A 9,811-nucleotide genomic window follows, 5' to 3' on the forward strand; every position below is an offset into this window, starting at 1 on the left:
TGCCTGGTATTTGAAGTACTAGTGGACTAACTCCCAGCATCACAGCAAAGCACAAGCTACCACAGTGCAGCAAATTGACAAATGGGGCGCGGGAGGGGAGTTGTCATTGTTAGACACTGTTAATTTGGCTCTAACTCATAGCACCCACAGCCTGTTTCCTCACAGTTAATGTTGGAGACCATTTTTGCAGCCAGTATGCCAATTCATCCCATTGAGGACCTTCTTTTTTTCACCACTCCACTTTACCAAGTATGATATCCTTCCCTAGGGACTATGCTCAGCTGTTAAGATGTCCAAAGTATGTGATATGAAGTCTTGCCATTCTCACGTCTAGGAAGCATTCTGGCTCTACTTCCGCCAAGAAAGATTTGTTCCTTCTTCTGAAAGTCCATGGAATATTCAATATTCTTCACCAGCATCATAATTCAAAGACATCAACTTTTATTTTACCTTTCATAATTATTGTCCATTTTCAAGTACATATGAGGTGATTGAAAATGCCATAGTATGATAGTTATATAATTTTATGTCAGTTTGAAGATATGTAAAAGTGTAAGGTTGGTATCCAATCTGTCAATCACACCATAGCCTGATGGTGCCTCTTTGTGACCATGGCCTTCTCATAAGGAGGGCCCTGGGAACCTCCCCTTCTTTTTGCATTCACCTGACTGCTTCCTGCCCACGTTGAGAGCTGCCAGAGTCTTGCCATGCTTCCATCGACCTTGGGTCCACACGACATTGCAATCACTGGCCTTTGACATCCCTGCATTCTGCATCATTGCATGTAACTGCGTAAGTTGGAAAGGAACTTATGGGCTAGTGTTGGACTTATGGACTTGAGTTGGACTGGCCTGGGATATTTCCTTGAAATAGAAATACTATAATGACTTCTTGATTAAAAACTATTTATTGCACATATATGAGTGTCACTTGATTTGTGTCTCTAGTCAGCCTGGCTTACATCCAGTTCACTGCCATCAAGTTGATTCCAACCCTTAACAACTCTATAGGACAGGGGAGAGATATCCCTGTGGGTTTCCAATACTGGAACTTTGTATGGGAGCAGAACTGCTGATCTTGTGTTGAGCAACCCAACTTGGTTGGTTCTGACGCATTATGTTTGTAACCACTATACCACTAGGGCTCAGCTGTGCCTTATTCCTCAAAGTGACATCTTTTAACACTGGAAATTGGTCTTCAGCAAGAATTACCAGTGTACTCGGTCATATGACTTATTTTCTTTTTACACTGTTTTGATTGTGATGTGAGGGAAAATCTACAGAGTAAATTGATTTTCTTTACAATTCATGCAATGTTTTATGATATTGATTGCAATACCTACAATGCAATACTACTTTTCCTATTCCCTCCCTTTGTTTGCCGTTTCCATTGGTCTTTCGTTCCCATGCCTTCCTGCCTTCTGAGTAACTCCCTGACAAATGCTGGGCTCTGAATTGTACATCGTTGACAGTATAGGTCTCCTATTTGGGGGCAGAAAGTTGAGCCATGGAGGTGAGGTCAGGTGTCAAATGGGAATTCCACTAGTGCCTATCATATCCTAAGGTTAGTCTTCTTATTTTGAGTTCTACATTTTCCCCAGTTGATCCAGGGCCTACTACTGTGAGCACTTTCAGAGCAATCTGCAGTGAGAACCCTATGCTATCTTGGTCTTCTGGACTCAGCGCTGTGGAGCCTGGGCTTCATGTGGTCAGTGAATCCCTTTCATCTTCTTTTGATGCTATCTGTGTAATTCTGTATTTTGAATTTCTCTTCAATTTTTTCAGCTAGTGAAATGCACATGCTTTTCATTTTTGCTGTCCTAATTCCAGGTCTTTGCACCTTTTCATATAATTCTTTATTCCATCTTTTTTAATTCCCCTTTGAAATTTTATGTTCAGCTTCTTTATTCAGCGTCTTTACTTCATCAATTATTTCTATATTTCTCTCTCTCTTTTTCGTACTTCATCATTTCTTTCATTGGCTTCAGCTACTCCACATTCAAGGTGACATCCGTTTTGTCTTTTCTTTAGTTTCAATCTTTTTAATTATCTTTGAATTTCTTTATTTATGATGTTCTTGATATTATTGCAGAACTCGTATCATCTCAGGTGATTTGTGTTCAATGTGTCAACTTTCTTCTTGAAGTATCCTCTAATTTAGATGAGATATACTCAAATTCATACTTTGACTCTTGGGGACTTGTTTTAATTTTGTTGGAATTCTAGTTGAATTTGCCATTGATGGTTTGTTCCACAGTTCGTCTCCAGTCTCGTGACTGATGATATTGAACTTCTTTATACCGTAAATACTTGAGTATAAGCCGAGGTTTTTTCAGCACATTTTTTATGCTGAAAAAGCACCCCAGCTTTGGGGGATAAAATTAGTTGCCTTGGGTTATACTCGAGTATGTATAGTAGTTTATTTCAACAGATATAGTTGATTTAATTCGTGTGTATTTCTACCGAATATACATGATCCATGTCTATGGTTACTGTTTACATCCCTGAAAAATAAATCTTCAATCAATAAGCAATCCTTATTGGAAAATTCTATCATGAGATCTCCCATGTGGCTTCCATCCCCATGGCCATATTTTCTAACTAGTGATCCTCCTCCTTAGTTTCCAATTTTTGCATTCAAGTCATCAGTAATCTTGATTGCATGTTTCATCAATTTCAGACTGAAAAGGTTGGTAAAAATCCTCAATGGCTTTATTGTTAGCATTAGTGGTTGGTGTGTAAATTTGAATAATAACTTTATTAATTATTCATCCTTGTAGGTGTAATATATCCTACACCTAACAATGGTGAACATTGGAATCGATGTTGAAACATTCTCATTTTTAACATGAAAGTCATCCATTCCTTTCAAATTTGTTACTCTGGTATGTAAACCATATTATTGTGACATTCAAAATGGCCAATACCAGTCTATTTCAGTTCAATAACACCTAGAGTGTTTGATCTTTATGTGTTCCATTTTTTCATGGCTTCCAATTTTTCTAGATCCATATTTCATGCATCCCATCTTCTTGTTAGTGATTATTGCAGTACTGCTGTTTCTTCTCATTTTGAGTCATTGCCACATCAACAAATATAGGTCCTGAAAACTTTATATCACTAAGGTCAACTCTACTTTGAGGAGACAGCTCTTCCCCAATTATATTTTGAGTGTCTTCCAACTTGAGGGGTTCATCATCCTGCACTATATGAAACAATATTCCACTGCTATCAATGTGCTCCACAAACACCACTATTTTTTTCAGATGTAGATTGGCAGGTTATTCTTTCTAGTCTATTTAGCTTGTAAGCTTTTCTGAAAATTTTCCACCACGGGTAACTATGCTTGTGTTTGAAATACCAGTGGTATATCTCACAGGATCATGATGACTTTCAAGTTATGATAGTTCAAGAACCTGACATGTCTGACAACTTGGCATGCTAGCCTAATTCTGAATGGCCAGCACATCTCTCTTCTTGCTTTCTCTAGTTTCTGTAGACCACTGTACCTGAGCATGCATGGCTTAGGAGGTTGTGGAGTTAATTCTTGCTTCCTGGAGTAACCCTTAACCAATGACCCATAGGAGTTGTTGGACAAATAGCCACACTCCCTCACATTCTGGGCAGAATAACTAGTGGATTTTCTACAGTGTCTCCAGTAAGATTAACCTCCAGTTGCTCACAATTTTAAATTGTTTGATAATGTACTTTTCATTGGCTGCCTTCTTTCTCTTTTCTATTTCCCATTTCCTTATTGATATCTCCCCAGAAAATGGCTTAATTAAAACCTTTGTCTCAGGATCTAATCCTATGGGGAACCCAAACTCAATCACACAAGACATTTGTCAAATCATGGACTTAGTGGTTATAGCTATTATATGTGTAGGTCATGGAAGAGGAGAATTCATACCATCACTTTGAATAGTCATTCGGAGTGCCAACTGGGTCCCCAGCATAGATCCTGGACATCAAAACTCACTGTTTCCTGTATCATAACACTTCCTTATAGACTTCAGTCATTCAAAAAACTCAACAAATAGCTTGCTGTCTCACTTCAAATTTTGTAGTGTGCAAATATGGCTATGTTTTCATTGTGTGTTTAGCCCTGGACAAATCAGCTTTGACCAGTAAGGTGAAATCATGTGGAAAAACAAACCAAAAACACTAGCAGCTGTGTGTTGTGGAAGAAAACCCTGTGGATGAAGTGCAATTTTTAGGGAACAGAGACCAGTAAGATAAACCAATAAGTGTCCACTGTTTTGATGTTAAGGAGAACCCTGGTGAGGCAGTAATTAAGAACTTAAGGGCTAATCAATCAGCAGTTCAAACCCACCATCTTCCCCAAGGAAGAGTTACGATGTGGCAGTCTGACCCCCTTAAGATTTACATTGATTACCACTACCAACTGATCTGAGAGGGATAGCATTAGGGGATGCTGGATCGCATTCTTAACGAGCTCTAATGGCAGAGTGGACTCCTCATTGATCTCCTAACCACAAGGAAAGTGGTTCTAACCTATCAGTTGGTCCATGTGAGAAATAGGAGTTTGTCTGCTCTGGTAAAGATATAAGCCTTGGAAAATCAAAGGGTGAAGTTCTATTCTATCTTGTAGGGTCTCTATGAGTCAGCTTCAACACAATGATAATGAGTTTGCTTTGGAATTTTGGGATAGAATAGGAGAAATATGTGCAACAAAGTTTAAACTTATTTTAAATGTTCAGTGGTATTGCTCAGAGAGAGATTCTTGGAACCCACAAGACTGTTGTCCTTAGGCACCTTCAGATCTGGAACTGAACTCACTCCCTTGGCTCAATCTTCAGCCAAACAATAGGTAGATCTATAAGGTAAAAAGTAACACTAATCAACTCTTTGAATCAAAAGGATATAATTTATTCAAAGATAAAGTTCAGAAGGGTCAGGAAAGAAGGGGGAATGGAAACAGGAAATACAAGGAGGAAGTGCGATAAGTGATATTACGTTGAGCAGATTGCAGTCAATATCATGAAGCAAAATATGTGTGAACTGTCAAATGGAAAACAGATGTATTCTGTAAACCTTCACCCAACTCACAATAAAGAGATTTTTTTTCAGCCTTGGAAACCTATGAGGCAATACTATTCTGTCCTATAGGGTACCACTGAGTTGAAATCAACCCAGTGGCAATGGGATATTGATGCTGATGCTTTCTGCCGATTCTAAAAAATAGGGTTATTAGCAATTATTGTGGAAATAGCATGAATGAGACTATGTAAATGGGGTTGGTTACAGATAAATTCTTGTAAATGTTAAAGGATAAGTGATTGAGGCTGGACTTGCCCAAAAAGAGAAAATTATTGCAAGATTTTGTTCCAGGGATAAAATAAAAATAGGTTTCCTGTGGGTAAGACTTAAGCCTATAGATATGGAATTTAAGGAACTGGTATTCCATGATGGTCACCTTCCCGACACAATCACTCAAGACAAAAAGTGGGTGTATAAACAAATGTGGTGAAGAAAGCTTATGGAGCCTAGCTATCAAAAGATAAAGAGTCTAGGGTTTTAAAGACTAGAAGGTTCACAAGTGGCCATCTAACTCAGAAGCAATAAAGCGCACATGAAAGAAGCACACCAGCCTGTGTGATCACAAGATGTAGAAGGGATCAGGTATCAGGCATCAAAGAACAAAAAAATCATATCATTGTGAATGAGGGGGGGTACAGTTAGGGGATCCAAGATCTATCTGTAGGCAACTGGACAACCCCTTACAGAAGGGTCGCTGGGAGGAGATGAGCCAGTCAGGATGCAGTGTAGCAACGATGAAACATATAACTTTCCTCTCATTCCTATATGCTACTGCGCCCACTATCATGATCCCAATTCTACCTTACAAACCTGTCTAGACCAGAGAATATACACTGGTCCATATAGGAACTGGAAACACAGGGAAACCAGGACAGATGAACCCTTCAGGACCAGTGCTGAGAGTAGCAATAACAGGAGGATGGAGGAAAGGTGGGGTAGAAAGAGGGATCTGATTACAAGGATCTACATATAACCTCCTCCATGAGGGAGGGACAACAAAAAAGTGGGTGAAGGTAGATGTCGGACAGTGTAAGATAGGACAGAATAATAATTTATAAATTATCAAGGGTCCATGAGGGAGGGGAAGGGGGAAGGAGGGGAAATGAGGAGCTACTACCAAGGGCTCAAGTAGAAAGCAAATGTTTTGAGAATGATGATGGCAACAAATGTACGCAGTGGATGTATGTATAGATTGTGATAAGAGTTGTAGGAGCCCCCAATAAAATGATTCTTTTTAAAAACCTCAAAGAGCAAAACACACTATGGTTTATTGTACATCAATGATACTTCAATAAAATTACATAAAAAAGGGGAAAAAGAAATGGAATTTAAGGCAAAGAAAGTATTCCCTTTGAGGACCATATTGCAAATATATATTTAGGCAGGCAATTAGATAAAGACATTTTAAGTCTGGGCTTCTATACCTGCCATCTGTCTGTTATGAAAAGTATAATTAGCAACTAGAATCTCTCATACAAAATCAACTCAATATGGTCTTTCTGGTCTGACCTCCGTGGTGTTCTACTCTGCTTTGATGGAGCTCATCATATCATGACTCTATAACAAGATTGAGGAGTTATTTACATTCTTATGTGGAAGGTAAATCTGTTTGGCCATTCTGTTAGACTAGTTCATTTTCTTTCCTACCATCCCATCTGCCATTTTAATTCAAAACAAGGCGAAAAGCATGTATGTGCCTTTTGAGGAAGGAGAAGATTTTGGTGTGGAAGAAATTCTCTTCTAGACTGCAAGGTAAGTATTTACCCCCTCTAGCCCTGTTGGAGGAGGGGAAAAGGAAGAGAGACAAGGCAAAGAGAACAACATAGTTAGTTTCACGCCTCCTTACTTGACCTGGGGATTGAGGGGAATATCAGTGACTATGGACCTGTTGTGCTCCCCATTTGGAAGCATGAAGAATAGAGGCTGCCAGGCAGAGCAGCCCTCTGGGAAGTCACTGAAGACAAACATATAGAGAGTGCCATCAAGTCTACTGTGATCCATGGAGACCTTATATGAAATGGAATGGAGTGCTGTCTGATCTTGCACCATTGTCACACATTCCTGAATGTTGAAGTCCATTGTTGCAGCGATTAGGTCAATCTGCCTCAATAAGGATCTTCCATGTCCCTCTATTTCATCAAATATGATGTCTTCCTCTAGCAATTGTCCACTGATAGTGTGTCCAAAACACATTAGTCAGTCAGTGTTCTCTTGTGATCCATAAGGTTTTCTTTCAGTAATTTTTGGAAGTGGACTAGCAGGCCCCTCTTCCTTGTCTGTCTTAGTCTAGAAGCTTCACTGAAACCTGTCCACCATGGGCAATCCTGCTGGTATTTGAAATTCTGGGAACAGAGCTTCCAGCACCATAACAATACACAAACCATTATAGTACAACCAACTGACAGATGAGTGGAGGATATCTATATCTATATATGGAGAGAGAGAGAGTAAAACTGGCAATGCAGTCTGATTAGGCAGTATTCTGATAATCTGCTGCTAACAGAAAGTATCCCCACAAATAACATCTTAAAGTAATGATGATATCAATTTTGCTCACAAATCTGCAATCTGGGCAGAGCTCAGTGAGGACACTAGTTTTGGCTTCATCAAGCATTAGCTGGGGTAGCTCAAAGGACAGAGGCTGCAGCTCTCTTAAGACTCACTCCCTCACACAACTGATACTTCTATTGGTTGGAGCTCAAGAAGAACCCTATATGTGACATTTTCATTTGGCTTGGTCTTCCTTGCAACATCCTGACAGGGTCCCAATGGTGAACAACCCAATACGACCAGGTGGAAGTCACAGAGCAACACTTCTGCCATAGTCAAAGGCCTGCCAAGATGCAAGGAAGAGGGAAAGCAGGCCCTGTTTCTGGAAAAATGAACACAAACTCATCTTGTAACAAGAGAATGTGCGATGTGCAACATTAGGACAGTCATCTTTGAAGGACACAACCTGCCATGAGCCAAGATACAGAGACAGATTTCTACGAAAGCGAAAGGGCAGGACTTAGACTTAAAGATAAAGCCACAGACTTCATAGGACAAGAGCAATAGGGAGACAAGCAAAGGAAAGCTCTAGGACGCAAGTCTAACATGGCTAAAGATAGGGACAATGTCAGGACTGAACTGGAAGCAAGCAGACACCTGTGCAAGGCAGAACCCGTGAAGTTGTGAGTGCCTTCAAAGCTAAGTCAAAGTACCTTGGGGCGTGAGAAGGGAAGGAGCAGGAGAAGGAATTAATGGGTAGGTTTATGGAATTTGTAAGTCTGGAGACAGAGCATCAGGAATAGCTGGGTTCTGGCACTCAGTTGATACCATCAGAGTTTGAACCTTTTCCTTTCAGAGCTGTTTCTTTTTGAGTTTCACGCAGGCTTCCTGATGACAGCTGTAGTTTTATCTAGAAGCTCAGGAATTCTATTAGAGAGAGGCTCTTTTCCTTTCTAATCATTGGTGGTACTATCAGGTAAGCATTGGATTGCTAACTGCAAGGTTGGCAGTGCTACCCTACCAGCTACCTCATAGGGAAAAAGATGGAACTTTCTGCTCACATAAATATTTACAGTCTGAGAAACCCCACAGGGACCTTCTATGATTCAAAATGGACTCATTGGCAATGAGGAAATTGTTTCTGGGGCATTTTTTAGGGTTAGATATCATTAACCTAGCATGAGTCTCATACTGAGTCTGACCCAGTCCCTTTGGACAGAGGAAAGTCATGCCCTGACTAGCCAGGCCTGGAGCTGGCAGATTGGGTCAATGCCAGCAGAAGCATGGAGATGGAGCATGGTGGAAGAGTGATCCCAAAGATACAAGCCATGTGCTGTGAGTGGAAGAAGGGCAAATGAATGCTGCATTAATTAACCAGTCATTGGCAAAATGAGGTTGCATGACAAATGGCTCCAAAACCCAGCAGTTCAACAAACAGCCCAACCTCTTCCCTCCCACACACACAGTTCTTAAAATTCAGGATCAGGGAGATTAACTGGAACTTTGAACTTGGCACTTCAGGGCTTGGAAGAGGTGACAGTGCATGTAAAGGCCTTGGGGCAGGAGAGATCTTGGTGTGACTGAAAGCCCAGAAGAAGACTAATTTGGGGGAGGTGAGATAATAGGAATGGAGTTTTCAGTGAGCATTTCCTTGAGAGCCTTCAAGCAAAAGCGATTTTTCTATATTCATGTTTTAGAAGTAGATCTCCACCCATTGTGTAAAGCTTTGGGTATTGGATTGGTGTCGGTATGCAGGGAAAAAATAAATGGGCTTGTTATGGATTAGGAGCCTGTGGTAGTCACCTAATCTTGTGTCAAGTTAAGGATTAGGAGTGTAGGCGTGGAGTTTAGGCTGCCAATCTGGAGATAGTGAGATTTTTATGTGGGCATAGCCTCCTTCTGAGAACTCTGAGAAATCTGGTACTTCCTCCTTGGAGGTGGAAGACACCTCTCTCTTTCTCTCTCTCTCTCTCTCTCTCTCTCTCTCTCTCTCTCTCTCTCTCTCTCTCTCTCTCTCTCTCTCTCTCTTTCTCTCTCTCTCTGCTACTCCTTGGGAGACATTTCAGAAGGCAAGCCAAATGGATGCGACCAGACCTCTGAAGCCAAAGAAGCCTCAGAGAGATCGCAGCCAGCACTGAGATGCTTACAATGCCACTGGATCCACAAGACTTTCTACCCATTGGCCTGTGATTATCCTGCATTCAGCATCACTGCACATGTTTTATGGGTCTGAAAAGGAATTTATAGATTGGTATCAGACA

The sequence above is a fragment of the Tenrec ecaudatus genome (genome assembly GCF_050624435.1).
Source record: "Tenrec ecaudatus isolate mTenEca1 chromosome 17 unlocalized genomic scaffold, mTenEca1.hap1 SUPER_17_unloc_1, whole genome shotgun sequence".
NCBI classification, from domain to species: domain Eukaryota; kingdom Metazoa; phylum Chordata; class Mammalia; order Afrosoricida; family Tenrecidae; genus Tenrec; species Tenrec ecaudatus.